Source organism: Bos grunniens, chromosome 2, assembly GCF_055505025.1.
Source record: "Bos grunniens cultivar Pamir isolate PY7600 chromosome 2, Bosgru_T2T1.0, whole genome shotgun sequence".
Lineage (NCBI taxonomy): Eukaryota > Metazoa > Chordata > Mammalia > Artiodactyla > Bovidae > Bos > Bos grunniens.
Window position 1 is genome coordinate 115,696,908 of NC_141166.1, and position 18,295 is coordinate 115,715,202.

The window sequence follows — 18,295 nt, forward strand, 5'->3', positions numbered from 1 at the left end:
AGCCAGATCAAGCAGTGGGGTTATGCAGTGGTTATTCACCCAGATGGCTCCTAGGGTGCCTTCCAAGATACAAAGCTTTGGATAATCAGAGAAAAGCTTAAAGCAGAAACACTTGTGAACCACTTCACTCCCTCCACCTAATACACAACACAATATACGCATGCATACACTGTCTTTCACTGTCTCTACTCTGTCTCCATGTGTATTCTTATATGGTAGCAATTACTCTGGGTTTGCAGCTAGTAGAGCTGAATTCTGAACATTTCACTTGAATATCTCTGCCCCTTTAGTTTCTCTTTCTGTGAATTAGAAAGAAGGAAAGAAATAAAGAAGAAAGCAATGAGGAAAGGAAAGAGGGAAGGAAGAAAGGAAGGAAAGGCATGAGGAGAAAACAAAAACATAAAATTAAAAAGGTAAGAAAAATATTATAGATTTAGTCATGCTTCTCACTTTATACTTTCCTAAACATTTGTGAAACTACCATGAGATAGCAGATTAGCAAAGAGTTACATATTTAGTACTCTGTAAATTCCAAGCACTAAGGGATTATTGCCTACAGCAGTCTGGCTTAGTATCCTGCATCAATCCTGGGTCATGGGATTGAGCCATATGAATTGGTTAATTACATCCTGTCCTCCGACCACATGCTCTGTGCCTAAGTCATATCTGGCATGTGGTGAATGGCTATTCTTGACTGTACCAGGTATGGTGGGAGAGAATGAGAAGAGCTCAGTACATAGCTGTCTCCACCACCAAGTGACAACTCAAAATAGAATCCTTCATCACTGTGCATAGTGAGATCATCTCAGTACATTAAGGACCACACTTTTAGCAACAGGGAACTTTTCTGCAAGTAGAGACATTTTACATTTAAACAAAGGAGAGTTCAAGTGGAAAATATATACATATGCATACACACTATGTATAAATGTGTACAGTCTGCACATGTATGTATGTGTCTGTGTATGAAAAAAATGTCAGAATGCAAAACTGAAAAAAAAAATACATGCCTAAGTCAATGACCTAGTTTTTATGCATTTCAGCCACTCCAGTGTTCTTGCCTGGAGAATCCCAGGGATAGGGGAGCCTGGTGGACTGCCGTCTATGGGGTCGCACAGAGTTGGATACGACTGAAGCGACTTGGCAGCAGCAGCAGCCAAAGAAATAAATGAACCCTTATTATTGCCGTCAATATCTAGCATCTACTTTCTTCCATTCACACCAACTTTAAAATAAATCTGCAGAAAGTATGCATGAGTGTCAGTCGTATCTGACTCTTTGTGACCCCATGGGCTGTAGCCCACCAGGCTCCACTGTCCAAGGAACTTTCCAGGCAAGAATACTGGAATGGATTGTCATTTCCTTCTCCAGCAGAAATCATAAGAGATTATATAATAAAACAACACAAGAATCTTCTAAACAATTTTAGGATGCATTTTTAAACTTAACAAATCAAATGCTACTATTTGTATGTCAGAAATGAGAACATAAGCAGATCAATTATAAACATAATACCCTTAAGGAGTTGAATATTATTTTATATCCATAAGTAAGATAACAGATGTAGTATAAACGTCAAAACTGGAAATGAAGTGGTTTATTTTTCAATTTCCCTAGATTTACGTTAAGGAAGTACAATTGAACCTTGAAATCATAATTATAATACAGAGGTTAAAAGGCATTCAACAAGAGGAAAGCCCTTTAGCTAAAGATTGGTTTAGGACAGGAAGCATTACATATTGCACAGGAGAGCAAAGAGAAAAAAATATGTCAACTAAAATTGGGATACAACCATCAAGAATAATAAAATATTATGAAATTAGGTAAAGTGTCAGGATGAGCTTTACATCTTGAAACCTTCTCATGCTACAGATGATCATAGTACATAGCACTTTTTAAAGTGATAGCTTAGATATCATTCCAGAGAGTTCTGTGACTTGCTCTCTGATTATTCAGAAAGTTACAAATCTCTAAATAAACTGTTAAATATTGTAGTCTGCACCTATAGTGAAAAATTCTTATGAGCTGTGGGGGAGATGGCTAGGAGACCACCAAAAGTTTTCCTTCCCTTCTTCCTAGGCATGCAGCTACATTACACTTTCTCAGCCTCTCTTGCAGCTACATGTGGCCATGTGACCAATTTCTCATCCATAAACAATGAGCAGAACTTATGTGAGCAATTTTCACTTTACTTGCCTGAGAGGAGACTCCTGGCTCTGGACTCCCCTGTTACCCTTTTCCTCGAGGCTGCAGTAGCCGCAAGCTGGAAAAGAGCATGTGGAGAACCATGAGATGCAGGCGGCAGCGCAGCCAGTAGCTGAGTCCCTGATGGATTTGTCAGAGCTGCTCCAGCTACTTCAAACTCTCATCTTAGAACTTTTAACATGTGTGAGAAATGAACATCTTTGTAATCTAACTTCTTACTGGATCTCTTATTACAGCATCTTACCATCTTTTTAATTAATATGTAAGCTTTCAGTTATTTTCATTATCTTCTGGTACACAAAAATGTGCTGCAGAGATAAATTTAAATATTTGAATGAAAATTACAGCACAAAAAAGATAATGTTTTGCTATTATATTTCTGGACTTCCCTGGTGACTCGGTGGTAAAGAATCCACCTGCCAATGCAGGAGATGTTGGTTTGATCCCTGAGTTAGGAAGATCCCCTGGAGAAGGAAATGGAAACCCACTCCAGTATTCTTGCCTGGAAAATCTCATGGGCAGAGGAGGCTGGTGGGCTATACTCCACAGAGTCACAAGAGAGTTGGACATGACTTAGTGACTAAACAACAAAAACAATCACATTTCGAAAGGTTAACTGTATTATCTTAGATTTTTAAATTTGTTTTCATTATTGTCATTTCATTTACTCATACAACTATGTTGTTCAGTCACTAAAGTCATGTCTGACTCTGTAACACCATGGTCTACAGTACACCAGGATCCTCTGTTCTCCACTGTCTCCCAGAGTTTGCTCAAATTCATGTCCATTGAATTGGTGATGCTATCTAACCATCTCATCCTCTGGTGCCCCTTCTCCTTTTGCCTTTAATCTTTCCCAGAATAAGGGTCTTTTCCAATGAGTCAGCTCTTCACATCAGGCAAAGTACTGGAGCTTCAGCTGTGGCATCAGTCCTTCCAATGAATATTCAGGGTTGATTTTCTTTAGGATTGTCTGGTTTGATCTCCTTGCAGTCTAAGGGACTCTCAAGAGTCTTCTCTAACATCACAATTCAAAAGCATCAATTCTTCAGCACTCAGCCTTCTTTATGGCCCAACTCTCACATTCATACATGACTGCTGGAAAAACCATAGCTTTGACTATGCAGACCTTTGTTGGAAAGTGATGTCTCTGTTTTTTAATATGCTGTCTAGGTTTGTAAAAGCTGTCCTTCCAAAGAGCAAGCAGCTTTTAATTTCATACAACCATGAGCTTTTTATAAAAGCAGAGTAAATTATCTGAGTTTAGGGAGTTTGAGGGAGAACTCTTATCTCAGAATGCATGCTATCATTAACATGAAAAGAACACTTACAATTTTTCCTGAGTTATTTTTACATCCAGATTGTTTTGATAGGTAAATAGAAAAAAAAAAGAAGAAGATTGAAGATTGAAGCTTACTGATCAGAAATGAGTTAACATAGCAGGCCTGAAACTGCTATCCTTAGAAAGGCCCATTTACAACTTTGGTCCTTAGCTGAAAACTGTGACTTCCCTCCATTCCCCAACTGATAAAACTAGCTTGCTGTTCCTAAACTATTTGTGCAAACAATGTGGTATAGGCCAAACACCTGCTTTCCATCAGGCAGTATGGACTCGTGATACATGCTATATAAAGGGTGCTTACATGAATAGCTCCCAATAGGAGCCTTGGGCAGAGAGTTTCTATGGGTGGACACTGTATCATGCGTTCGACTTTGGATGATTTAGGCACAGCCCGTGTGACTCTACAGGGAGAGAACTCTTGAAAGCTTGTACCTGAATTTCTCTGGACTTTGCCCCATGTACTTTTTTCCAGAGCTGATTCTGCTTTGTTTCCTTTCACTGTAACGAATCCTATGTTAAATCCCATGAGTGGGTGTAAGTGCTCCAAGCAAATCACCAAACTTGGGGTTGGTCAGGGATCCTCTATACTCTTATCAATTAGCATTTTAGAGTTGAAATAGCTAATGGAAAAATAAGAGAGTTGGAAATATTCTAACCAACTGGGAAAGCTGGATACAAGGTACAAAACTCTTGACTATCAGAAAGTATCTATGACGCATGGAGATTTTCAAAAGGAATAAAATATTCAAAGATTGAGAGTACCACCACAAATGACTGTCAAATAATTCTGCTTGATATTTATCTAGGATCTCCAGGTTCCTGGTTTGGAATAGCCCTGTGAGGCTGGCAGGCCAGTGGATATCATCATTTCCACTTTCAGAGTAAGGGGCTGAGGTGCAGACTTGCCTAAGATTATAAAGCCAATATTGTACAGCAGACATGAGAAACAAGCCTTCTGAAGCTTAATCACCTTCTATTTCTTCTAAGTCAGTTTTTACAATCTATGTTTCTGAGGGTCCCAGAAGCCTGAAGGAATACTGCAAGGGTTACCTCAGGAGGGGATGACAAGGCCAGGCAGGAAGACCCCACATCTTCTCAGCTTTATCCAAATGGCTCCACACTTATCAGTTTTGCATATAGGAATCTGTTTAAATTAACATAAAGACAAAAATTCCACGAATTTTTGTTTCTTTGTTTGAATACCACTGAATATCTTTCGATTCCTTGTGCTCTGCTGTGCTTAGTTTCTCAGTCATGTCTGACTATTTGCGACCCCATGGACTGTAGCCCACCAGGCTCCTCTGTCTGTGAGGATTCTCCAGGCAAGAATACTGGAGTGGGTTGCCATGCCCTCCTCCAGGGGATCTTCCCAACCCAGGGATTGAACCCAGGTCTCCCTCATTGTAGGCAGATTCTTTACCATCTTAGCTACCAAGGAAAGTAAAATCAACAATCAATGCTAAAATTCAGTTTTTTAGTTTTTACTTTTTTTTTAATTTATTTATTTTAATTGGAGGTTAATTACTTTACAATATTGTAGTGGTTTTTGCCATACATTGACATGAATCAGCCATGGGTTTACATGTGTTCCTCATCCTGAACCCCCCTCCCACCTCCCTCCCCATCCCATCCCTCTGGGTCATCCCAGTGCACCAGCCCTGAGCACCCTGTCTCATGCATTGAACCTGGACTGGCGATCTGTTTCACATATGGTAATATATATGTTTCAATGCTATTCTCTCAGATCATCCCACCCTCGCCTTCTCCCACAGAGTCCAAAAGTCTGTCCTATACACCTATGTCTCTTTTGCTATCTCGCATACAGGGTTATCATTACCATCCTTCTAAATTCCATATATATGTGTTAGTATACTGTATTGGTGTTTTTCTTCCTGGCTTACTTCACTCTGTATAATAGGCTCCAGTTTCATCTACCTCATTAGAACTGATTCAAATGTATTCTTTTTAATGGCTAAGTAATACTCCATTGTGTATATGTACCACAGCCATTCATCTGCTGATGGACATCTATGTTGCTTCCATGTCCTGGCTATTATAAATAGTGCTGCGATGAACATTGGGGTACACATGTCTCTTTCAATTCTGGTTTCCTCAATGTGTATGCCCAGCAGTGGGATTGCTGCATCATATGGCAGTTCTATTTCCAGTTTTTTAAGGAATCTCCACACTGTTCTCCATGGTGGCTGAACTAGTTTGCATTCCCACCAACAGTGTAAGAGGGTTCCCTTTTCTCCACACCCTCTCCAACATTTATTGCTTGTAGACATTTGGATAGCAGCCATTCTGACTGGAGTGAAATGGTACCTCACTGTGGTTTTGATTTGCATTTCTCTGATTACTTTTTCAACAAAGGTTCATCTAGTCAAGGCTATGGTTTTTCCAGTGGTCATGTATGGATATGAGAGTTGGACTGTGAAGAAGGCTGAGTGCCAAAGAATTGATGCTTTTGAACTGTGGTGTTGGAGAAGACTCCTGAGAGTCCCTTGGACTGCAAGGAGATCCAACCAGTCCATTCTGAAGGAGATCAGCCCTGGGATTTCTTTTGAAGGAATGATGCTAAAGCTGAAACTCCAGTACTTTGACCACCTCATGCGAAGAGTTGACTCATTGGAAAAGACTCTGATGCTGGGAGGGATTGGGGGCAAGAGGAGAAGGGTACGACAGAGGATGAGATGGCTGGATGGCATCACTGACTCAATGGACATGAGTCTCAGTGAACTCCAGGAGTTGGTGATGGACAGGGAGGCCTGGCGTGCTACGATTCATGGGGTTGCAAAGAGTCGGACATGACTGAGCGACTGATCTGATCTGATCTGATCATGAATGATGTTGAGCATCTTTTCATGTGTTTGTTAGCCACCTGAATGTCTTCTTTGGAGAAATGTCTGTTTAGTTCTTTGGCCCATTTTTTGATTGGGTCATTTATTTTTCTGGAATTGAGCTGCAGGAGTTGCTTGTGTCTTTTTTGAGATTAATTCTTTGTCAGTTGCTTTGTTTGCTATTATTTACTCCCATTCTGAAGGCTGTCTTTTCACCTTGCTTATAGTTTCCTTCGTTGTGCAAAAGCTTTTAAGTTTAATTAGGTCCCATTTATTTTTGCTTTTTTTCCATTACTCTGGGAGGTGGGTCATAGAGGATCCTGCTGTGATTTATGTCGGACAGTGTTTTGCCTATGTTCTCCTCTAGGAGTTTTATAGTTTCTGGTCTTACGTTTAGATCTTTAATCCATTTTGAGTTTATTTTTGTGTATGGTGTTAGGAAGTGTTCTAGTTTCATTCTTTTACAAGTGGTTGACCAGTTTTCCCAGCACAACTTGTTAAAGAGATTGTCTTTTCTCCATTATATTTTCTTGCCTCCTTTGTCAAAGATAAGGTGTCCATAGGTGCATGGATTTATCTCAGCTTTCTACTTTGTTCCATTGATCTATATTTCTGTCTTTGTGCCAGTACCATACTGTCTTGATGACTGTAGCTTTGTAGTATAGTCTGAAGTCAGGCAGGTTGATTCCTCCAGTTCCATTCTTCTTTCTCAAGATTGCTTTGGCTATTCGAGGTTTTTTGTATTTACATACAAATTGTGAAAATATTTGTTCTAGTTCTGTGAAAAATACTGTTGGTAGCTGATAGGGATTGCATTGAATCTATAGATTGCTTTGGGTAGTATACTCATTTTCACTATATTGATTCTTCCAATCCATGAACATGGTATATTTCTCCATCTATTTGTGTCCTCTTTGATTTCTTTCATCAGTGTTTTATAGTTTTCTATATATAGGTCTTTTGTTTCTTTAAATAGATATATTCCTAAGTATTTTATTCTTTTTGTTGCAATGGTCAATGGAATTGTTTCCTTAGTTTCTCTTTCTGTTTTCTCATTGTTAGTGAATAGGAATGCAAGGGATTTCTGTGTGTTGATTTTATATCCTGCAACTTTACTATATTTGTTGATGAGTTCTAGTAATTTTCTGGTAGATTCTTTAGGGTTTTCTATGTAGAGGATCATGTTATCTGCAAACAATGAGAGTTTTACTTCTTCTTTTCCAACTTGGATTCCTTTTATTTCTTTTTCTGCTCTGATTGCTGTGGCCAAAACTTCCAAAACTTTGTTGAATAGTAGTGGTGAAAGTGGGCACCCTTGTCTTGTTCCTGACTTTAGAGGAAATGCTTTCAATTTTTCACCATTGAGGATAATGTTTGCTGTGGGTTTGTCATATAGCTTTTATTATGTTGAGGTATGTTCCTTCTATTCCTGCTTTCTGGAGGGTTTTTATCATAAATGGAAGTTGAATTTTGTCAAAGGCTTTCTCTGCATCTATTGAGATAATCATATGGTTTTTATCTTTCAATTTTTTAATGTGGTGTATTACATTGATTGATTTGCAGATATTAAAGAATCCTTGCATTCCTGGGATAAAGCCCACTTGGTCATGATGTATGATCTTTTTAATATGTTGTTGGATTCTGTTTGCTAGAATTTTGCCAAGGATTTTTGCATCTATGTTCATCAGGGATATTGGCCTGTAGTTTTCTTTTTTTGTGGCATCTTTGTCTGGTTTTGGTATTAGGGTGATGGTGGCCTCATAGAATGAGTTTGGAAGTTTACCTTCCTCTGCAATTTTCTGGATAAGTTTGAGTAAGATGGGTGTTAGCTCTTCTCTAAATTTTTGGTAGAATTCAGCTGTGAAGCCATCTGGTCCTGGGCTTTTGTTTGCTGGAAGATTTCTGATTACAGTTTTGATTTCTGTGCTTGTGATGGGTCTGTTAAGATTTTCTATTCTTCCTGGTTTAGTTTAGGGAAATTTTACTTTTCTAAGAATTTGTCCATTTCTTCCAAGTTGTCCATTTTATTGGCATACAGTTGCTGATAGTCTCTTATGATCCTTTGTATTTCTGTGTTGTCTGTTGTGATTTCTCCATTTTCATTTCTAATTTTGTTGATTTGAGTTTTCTCCCTTTTTTTCTTGATGAGTCTGGCTAATGGTTTGTCAGTTTTATTTATCCTCTCAAAGAACCAGCTTTTAGCTTTGTTGATTTTTGCTATGGTCTCTTTTGTTTCTTTTGCATTTATTTCTGCCCTAATTTTTAAGATTTCTTTCCTTCTACTAACTCTGCAGTTCTTAACTTCTTCCTTTTCTAGTTGCTTTAGGTGTAGAGTTAGGTTATTTATTTGACTTCTCTCTTGTTTCTTGAGGTAAGCCTGTATCGCTATGAACCTTCCCCTTAGCACTGCTTTTATAGTGTCCCATAGGTTTTGGGTTGTTGTATTTTCATTTTCATTCATTTCTATGCATATTTTTATTTCTTTTTTGATTTCTTCTATGATTTGTTGGTTTCTCAGAAGTGTGTTGTTTAGCCTCCATATGTTGGAATTTTTAATAGTTTTTTTCCCTGTAATTGACATCTAATCTTACTGCATTGTGGTCAGAAAAGATGATTGGAATGATTTCAATTTTTTTGAATTTACCAAGGCTAGATTTATGGCCCAGGATGTGATCTATCCTGGAGAAGGTTCTGTGTACACTTGAGAAAAAGGTGAAATTTATTATTTTGGGGTGAAATGTCCTATAGATATCAATTAGGTCTAACTGGCCCATTGTGTCATTTAAAGTTTGTGTTTCCTTGTTAATTTTCTGTTTAGTTGATCCATCCATAGTTGTGAGTGGAGTATTAAAGTCTCCCACTATTATTGTGTTATTTTAATTTCCCCTTTCATAGATGTTAGCATTTGTCTTATGTATTGCGGTACTCCTATGTTGGGTGCATATATTTATAACTGTTATATCTTCTTCTTGGATTGATCCTTTGATCATTATGTAGTGTTCTTGTCTCTTTTCACAGTCTTTATTTTATAGTCTATTTTATCTGATATGAGTATTGCTACTTCTGCCTTTTTTTGGTCTCCATTTGCATAGAATATCTTTTTCCAGCCCTTCACTTTTAGTCTGTAATGTGTCCCTTGTTTTGAGATGAGTCTCTTGTAGGGTCTTGTTTTTTTATCCATCCAGCCAGTCTTTGTCTTTTGGTTGGGGCATTCAACCCATTTGCATTTAAGGTAATTATTGATAAGTATGGTTCCGTTACCATTTACTTTGTTGTTTTGGGTTCGAGTTTATACACCCTTTCTGTGTTTTCTGTCTAGAGAAGATCCTTCAGCATTTGTTGAAGAGCTGGTTTGGTAGTACTGAATTCTCTCAGCTTTTGCTTGTCTGTAAAGCTTTTGATTTGTCCTTCATATTTGAGTGAGATCCTTGATGGGTACAGTAATCAGGGTTGTAGGTTTTTCTCTTTCATCACTTTAAGTATGTCCTGCCATTCCCTCCTGGCTTGAAGAGTTTCTATTAAAAGATCAGCTGTTATCCTTATGGGACTCCCCTTGTGTGTTATTTGTTGTTTTTCCCTTGCTGCTTTTAATATTTGTTTTTTGTGTTTGATCTTTGTTAATTTGATTAATACGTGTCTTGGGGCGTTTTGCCTTGGGTTTATCCTGTTTGGGACTCTCTGGGTTTCTTGGACTTGTGTGACTATTTCCTTCCCCATTTTAGGGAAGTTTTCAACTATTATCTCCTCAAGTATTTTCTTATGGCCTTTCTTTTTGTCTTCTTCTGGGACTCCTATAATTTGAATGTTGGGGTGTTTCACATTGTCCCAGAGGTCCATGAGGTTGTCCTCATTTCTTTTAATCCTTTTTTCTTTTTTACTCTCTGCTTCATTTTTTTCTACCTTTCTATCTTCTACCTCACTTATCCTATCTTCTGCCTCCATTATTCTACTGATGTTTCCCTCCAAAGCATTTTTTATCTCATTTATTGCATTATTCACTATTGATTGATCTTTTAAAATTTCTTCTAGGTCCTTGTTAAACTTTTCTTGCATCTTCTCAATCCTTGTCTCCCAGCTATTTATCTGTAACTCCATTTTGTTTTCAAGATTTTTGGATCATTTTTACTATCATTCTGAAATCTTTTTCAGGAAGACTCCCCATCTCCTCCTCTTTTGTTTGGTTTGGTGGGCTTTTATCATGTTCCTTTACCTGCTGAGTCTTTCTCTGCCTTTTCACCTTGTTTAGATCGCTGTGTTTGGGGTGGCCTTTCCGTGTTCTGACAGTTTGTGGTTCCCCTTTATTGTGGAGGTTCCTCCCTGTGGGTGGGGTTGGACGAGTGGCTTGTCAAGGTTTCCTGGTTAGGTGTTCTGGTGGGTGGAGCTGGATTTCTTCTCTCTGTGGTGCAATGAAGTGTCCAGTAGTGAGTTTTGAGATGTCTATGGGTTTGGTGTGACTTTGGGCAACCTGTATATTGAAGCTCAGGGCTATGTTCCCATGTTGCTGGAGAATTTGCATGGTATGTCTTGCTCTGGAACTTGCTGGCTCTTGGGTGGTGCTTGGTTTCAGTGTAGGTATGGAGGCTTTTGGATGATCTCTTATTGATTAATGTTCCCTGGAGTCAGGAGTTCTCTGGTGTTCTCAGGTTTGGGGCTTAAGCCTCCTGCCTCTGGTTTTCAGTCTTATTCTTACAGTAGCCTCAAGACTTCTCCATCCATACAGCACTGATAATAAAACTTCTAGGTTAATGGTGAAAAGATTCTCCACAGTGAGGGACACCCAGAGAGGTTCACAGAGTTACATGGAGAAGAGAAGAGGGAGGAGGGAGATAGAGGTGACCAGGAGGAGAAAAGGGGAAATCAAAAGGAGAGAGAGAGATCTAGGCAGTACTCTGTTCCCTAAGTGTTCTCCGTAGCCCAGAACACACAGAGATTCATTCACAGAGTTGGGTAGAGCAGAGAAGGGGGAGGGAGGAGATAGAGGTGACCTGGGGGAGAAAAAGGAGAGTCAAAAGGGGCAGAGAGTGATCAAGCCAGTAATCACACTCCTAAGTAAAAATGGGCACTGAAGATTGGATTGTTAAATGTACAAAATTGATAACAAATACTATAAAGTGAAGATTAAAAACCTAGAGTAGAGGTTAGATTCTCAAAAATACAATATTAAAAAAAACAAACAAAATCACAAAAAATATAAGAAGTATATATGAAGTTTGCTTTAAAAATAGGGTCTTTTTTTGCAAGGTAATAGTAGGTTATAAAAATGAAAATTAAAGGAGTAATGGAGGACTTAAAAAAAGGAAAAAAATTTAATTAAAAATTGATAATAAAAATATATATAGGAATTTCTCTGCAGCTGTTGTGGGCAGTGTGGGGTCAGTTCAGTTTCAGATAGTTCCTTGTTCCAGCTTATGCTTCTCAAGATCTATAGGCCCGTTCCAATGTACTTGGTGTTAACTACAGGGCTTTTAATCTGTTGCACCTGTCACTTCCAAAGTGGTTCCCTCTGTTTGGCTTCTTCTATTTGCAGGTCTCTTCAGTGTCTAATTTCTGCCCTGACACAAGTGGGCGAAGGTGGTCTCTTGTTTAGGCTCACTTGTTCAGCCATGCTGTGGGGAGGGAGGAACACTACAAACAAATATCACTGGAGTGTGTGGGGAGTGCTCGCAGTGTCTGGGCCACACTGGGTTTGTTCCCCCTGCCCCCGCTCCCAGCTCACTGCGTGTGTACTTTCCCAGTCTACACTGCTCAGGCTCCAGGTTGCTCTGCAGGGAGCGGGTCCTGGGTTGCATGCACTTCCCAGGTCTAAGCTGCTCAGGTTCAGGTTCTCAGGTACTCCTCAAAGGCACAGGTTGGGCCTGCGTTTTGTGCCCCTCCATGGTCAGAGCAGCTCAGGTGACCAGGTGTTTGGTCAGCGCACTCTCCCCAGATGCAGTGCTTCTTATCACCTCACGGGTCCCAGCCGCTCAGTTTCCAGGGCACGCCCATCTCTGGTGTGCCCTGTGTCTCTTCTAGGGAGCTGATCTCTGGCTGCAACCCTCCCAGCGGATGTCAACCAGCCAGAATCCCAGGAAGTCTTGGTTAGAAACAGGAAGCCTGTTCACAGTTTGGTAGGGGATGCTGTCTCTGGGGCCGAGTTTGCCCCTTTCCCGCTCTGGCTGGCGCCTGCCTGCCCCCTGCCTCTGGCGGGGGATGGGCCAGTCCGCATCCTGTTAGCTCTCCTCTGGTATTCGCTCAGTCCTTTGTTCTGTGAGCGGGCTGGCAGTGCCTTAGGTTAGGGCTTTTTGCAGGATAATTCTTTTTTTCCCTCTCTCTCTCTGGCTATCCCACAGTTTAGGTTGCTATCTCACATTAGCTCCCTCAGACTGACCTCAGGGCATTCAGGTCCAGTCTTTACCCTAAGCAATGCAGCCTGCTCCTTCCCATTCAGCCCCCGCTCGCTGGTGGCAGATGCGAGCATCTGGGGCACTTTGCTGCTGGGAGTTGCCGTTAGGCACATAATCTGTGGGCTTTTAAAATTTATTTATTTTTCCTCCCGGTTATGTTGCCCTCTGAGATTCCAAAACTCCCCACAGACCCGCCAGTGAGAGAGTTTCCTGGTGTTTGGAAACTTCTCCTCTTTTAAGACTCCCTTCCTGGGATGGATCTCTGTCCCTAACTCTTTTGTCTCTCTTTTTATCTTTTATATTTTATCCTACCTCCTTTCGAAGACAATGGGCTGCTTTTCTGGGTGCCTGATATCCTCTGCCAGCATTCAGAAGTTGTTTTTTGAAATTTGCTCAGCATTCAAATGTTCTTTTGATGAATTTGTGGGGCAGAAAGTCTAGTTTTTACTTTTTAAAGGTAAATATCTCCTCCACTCCAAAGAGGCTCATAGATTTTAGCAAATGAATCTAAAGCAGATTCTTACTAAAGACTAAGATCATGGCATCCAGTCCCATCACTTCACGGCAAGTAGAAGGGTAAAAAGTAGAAGCAGTGACAGATTTTATTTTCTCAGGCTCCAAAATCACCACAGATGGTGACTGCAGCCATGAAATTAAAAGATACTAGCTCCATGGAAGAAAAGTTATGACAAAGCTACACAGCATATTAAAAAACAGACACATCACTTTGCCAACAAAGGTTCATATAGTCAAAGTTATGATTTTTCTAGTAGTCATGTACAGTGAGAGTTGGGCCATAAAGAAGGCTGAGAGCCCAAGAATTGATGCTTCAAACTGGTGCTGCAAAAGACCCTTGAGAGTCCCTTGGACAGCAAGGAGATCAAACGAGTCAGTCCTAAAGGAAATCAACTCTGAATACACATTGGAAGGACTAATGCTGAAATTCCAATACTTTGAGCACCTATGCAAAGAGCTGACTCATTGGAAAAGACCCTGATGCTGGGAAAGATTGAGGGCAGGAGGAGGAGGAAACAGAGGATGAGATGGTTGGATGGCATCACCAACTCAATGGACAGGAGTTTGAGCAAGTTCCAGGAGATGGTGAAAGACAGAGAAGCCTGGTGTGCTGTAGTCCATAGGGTCACAAAGAGTCAAATACAACTTAGCGACTGAACAATAACAACAAGCCTGAATATTTCTGCAAAATGGCAATAAAAACACCCATCTTAAATAAGCTGAAAAGCATTGAAAGAAGTAGCCTCAAACCCACAGGAATCTTTGCTATATTTGCACTACCCTACCACAATCACAATACAGCCAAGCCTCCCCCCAGACTTGGTGTACTTTTCCAAGGGACCCATAAGGAATCCACTACAAGTGTTTAAGCCATCTGTTTGTTCACAAAGGAAGGTTTAGCCTCTTAAGACATAAAGTATGCAAAATGCAGAGAGTTCCAGGGCTGAGAAATGTTTTAGACTAAATTAAGGTTATCCATCAGAAAGAGGAGGACTGAGCAGAGGGATTGGATACTCTCGGTGAGTTCTATATTCGTACAGGCCACTGGATCCAGCTGAGAAAAAGAGGCACAAAGGGCAGATGATCAGGACGAGAGAGAAGAGCAGCACAGTCTCTTAGTCATCTCTTCTATTTTGGATTCAGATAAACAAGAACCAAAGCTACAGATGAAAGTTTTAGTTTGGAGCTCAAAGGGAAGGCATCAGTTTGTGTGCTTTTGTCCCATTTCTTTACATCATGCTCCAAGTGCCAACATTTCTAAATCTGAAATATAAGGGGAGGTAATAAGTGCTTAGTTAATTATTTATATTACAGTAACAAAAAGACTTTAAAAAAATTGAATACTCAAGTATAAAAATGGGAGTTTTATCTGGTGTCCGGCAGAGTGTCTAGGGAGAATCTGCCAGCCTCTGAGAATGAAACCTTGCTCGTTTAACTTTAATTCAGCAACGTCAGATATCACAGTGCACTTTTCCCCAGTTAAGAAACATGCACTTTGCTCCATTTTCCAATATCCTACACATTGTCCTAAAGTCTCATCCACTTGGAAAAAAAAATCTATCCTTAACTCTGCACACAGAGCTACGTACTTCTTTTGCCAACCCCAGTGATCCACACAACAGCTAGCAAGCTGCCACTTTGAAACTTATTGAGCACAGGTGACTGTCTGGACAGTGGCAGAGCCATGAGACCAATTTCCCAGGATGTGGTTATAGTAAATGTCTGAAAAGTTTGGCCTTTTGCAAGTGGATTATTGTCACCCATCTCATGATTAGTAGAGCACCTCAATTGCCTATAGGTGGAATATGCCTGTTATGTGGATCTGTTCCAAGAGTTCTCAATTCTCACTGCATACAGTAATATGCTAGGGAGACTTTTCTTAATACAGATTTCTGAACCCCACTACAAGTTTTGATCCGATAATGAAGATTGGGCTCAGAAATCTTTTTTAACAAGCATACCAAAGGGTTCTGATACAGGCAATCTCTGGACTACATTTTTATAATTGCATTCTCTTTTACCTGTACCATCCTGATGAACAATTTTAGTTCTACTATGAGGAAATTCATGATAGAAGAAATAAGCAAAAGCCCTTAACACTGTAATAAGTGTTTGACTCTTCTTGGCTTGTCAGATATTATTAGGGGCTGAACAGGGTGGGGTCATATGTAGGCCATGGCCAGACAATGAACTCCACAATTAAAACTGTTCATAAGAATAAACGTTGGATGTATTCAGAAGTATTCTGGAAGAGCTGAAATGTATACTGTTATGTTGAAGGTGATCAGATGTATCTTGTTATGATGATAAGTTTCATGTGCGCCACTCACACTTGGAGGGACAGAAAGGACAGCTAGCCCCCGCTATCTTCTCTGTGCTAGACGTCCGTACCTATATGCGAATGCTTAATAAACACGCACTTGTATGTGTGAACACGATCTTGTGTGAAATCCAATGAACCAGAAGAACAGGCATCTGTATGTATTCTATCTTTAACTGATTAGTTTTCTATTATCTTCATTTGCTGCAACATCATCTTCAGGTGTTCCATGGTAACTTCACTGATGGAGACATAGGAGATATTTACAGATATTTACTTCTTATTCTGCTATTGTATGCACAGTAGGTGTCATGCACCATGTTTAGTACTGTATATTTAAAACAATGAATAAGACATAAATCCTTGTCCTTGAGAAGCTCAGTCCAGTGAGCAAAACAGAAACAGTACAATTACTGGTGTGTTTAATATGTTACAATGGAAGCAAGAAAAGAAGATTGAATGAGTTGAGAAGGGACATCTTAGGAACATAGGGATGCTTTAGAAAGGAGGTAACATTTAAGTAGGCTTTCGAAGCAGGAGTTGGGAGTATGAGAGTGAAGGAGACAGCATTACAGGTATAGCATGTGCAAAGACTCAGAGTTGTGAACAACTATTGTATCTAGAGTAGAAGCAGAGTAGGGCAATGAGGATGGTGATCAGAGAAGTAGAACATGGTCACACTGCAAAAGGACATGCTAAGGGGCTTGAAGTAAGGGGCTTCCATCTCCTGTTGGAAGTAACGGGAGGGAAATTTTAATCCAAAATACAATCTGTCAACAACACATGAGAGGGACTGGAGAAAATAAAAACTCAAAGATTAATTTAGGAAATTTGCAAATCTCTAGGCAAGAAGGGTGGAGAAGGAAACAGCAACCCACTCCGGTGTTCTTGCCTGGAGAATCCCAGGGATGGGGGAGCCTGGTGGGCTGCACAGAGATCCCAGGGATGGGGTTGCACAGAGTCGGACACGACTGAAGTGACTTAGTAGCAGGCAAGAAGGGATGAAAGCCTGATCTGAAACTTAGGCAATAGAGGTAGAAGACAATAGCATGGTATGGAGAATATTTTAAAGGTCAAATTCACAGTACTTTCTAATCAAATGAACATAAGTAAGGAGAGAGGACATGACCCTAGATAAGAGTAAAAGAGAATGTCACATGGCACAATATAGATCAGGGAGTGGGTTTGGTGGCAAACAACAATTTGCCTTTTGGGGGGCAGGCAAGCTATTGATCTAGTGGATTTAGAAATGAGCTGTTATAATGATGGTCAACTCATATAAAGTTGCCAGATTTAGTGGGGGGTAGGGAGCAAAAATAAGATCACCAGTTAAACTGTATTTTCAGATGAACTTTTTTTTAGTACAAGTATATTCTATGCTTGTACTATGTACTTGTAAAGTATATTCTATTCTAAACTAAAATGTATTAGCAAAATAATTCTTGCCTGTAGACACACAAATTCTGTCATATTCAGAAGATATTCAACTGACCATCATTATCTCCCCATGAAAAACTCAGTTTTGCCTCCATTTTTTCACTCAGCATTAGTCATCTGCAATTGTGTTTCTTTGGATTTTCTTTTAAATCGATTATAACATCTGTCTGTGTCCCCTCATTGATTAATAAATTAAGAAAATTTTTGAACATATATTCAATTGATTTCTGTGTGAGAGTCATAATTTTACCTTTTTTGAAAATGGTATTTTTTTTGGTAGTTATTAAAAATTTTAATTAGCAGGCATCTCTATTAAAATAATAAATACCATCAATTCACCCATCAGATTTGGAATAATGTAATGATACCTTTTATATGTTTTCCAATGGTAATAACCTAACAAAGATAACAAAATGATTATTTAATAAATGTAAATAATATACGTTTAAAAAAAAGAAAACTGAATTTTTAACAGGGCCAAGAAATTAATCATCTGTCATTTAAGAATTATACAACTTGTTTACATGGTAGCCACAGTCACCATCCACAAAGCTCTTCTCAGAGTTTCCATTCTGCAATATATTTTCTTAATTGCTTTTATTGGACATTGGTTAAACTGAGGTTTTTGTATATACGCAGAAAGTTAATAAAGAGTAATTATTAACTATCCTAGCAAATTGGCACCCCACTCCAGTACTCTTGCCTGGAAAATCCCATGGACAGAGAAGCCTGGTAAGCTGCAGTCCATGGGGTCGCTAAGAGTCGGACACGACTGAGCGACTTCACTTTCACTTTTCACTTTCCTGCATTGGAGAAGGAAATGGCAACCCACTCCAATGTTCTTGCCTGGAGAATCCCAGGGACAGGGGAGCCTGGTGGGCTGCCATCTATGGGGTCCCACAGAGTCGGACACGACTGAAGCGACTTAGCAGCAGTAGCAGCAGCAGCAAATTAATAACTTTGAAATTCGAGGGACATTGTATGATAATCTGAACAAATTCATCATTTAAAAAGCAACATCTTTTTCAATTTTTCATTTTCAATTTGCAAAACCTGAGAAATGAAAACACTGCACTTGAATAACCCAAGCAGGCACCTAGAACTCAAACACAGTGACAGAGTGCCTGTCTGCTTCCTGAGCTTTTCCTGAGAAACCAGTCTACCTCTTTCTCTTCTGGTATGGGCATGTGGCTACTGCTCGTTGTCTTCATTCAGTTGCTCCGTCAGTGTTCACCAAGTACCCATTCTGTGG

The 18,295-nt window shown here is 39.7% G+C and overlaps 1 long non-coding RNA gene across 4 annotated transcripts in view; it reads right to left on the reverse strand.

Moving 5' to 3' along the window:
• Nucleotides 1-18,295, reverse strand: part of LOC147378590 (uncharacterized) — a 333,236-nt gene that overhangs the window by 159,630 nt on the left and 155,311 nt on the right. For 2 of the 4 annotated variants that reach the window (XR_015147951.1, XR_015147950.1), the window contains exon 4: nucleotides 2,197-2,263. The exons of 1 other annotated variant lie outside the window; for it this stretch is intronic. This is a non-coding gene — a long non-coding RNA (uncharacterized LOC147378590). Of the gene's footprint in view, nucleotides 1-2,196; nucleotides 2,264-7,305; nucleotides 11,110-18,295 lie in introns of those variants that run through there. One more of the 4 variants, XR_015147952.1, reaches the window with a different exon arrangement.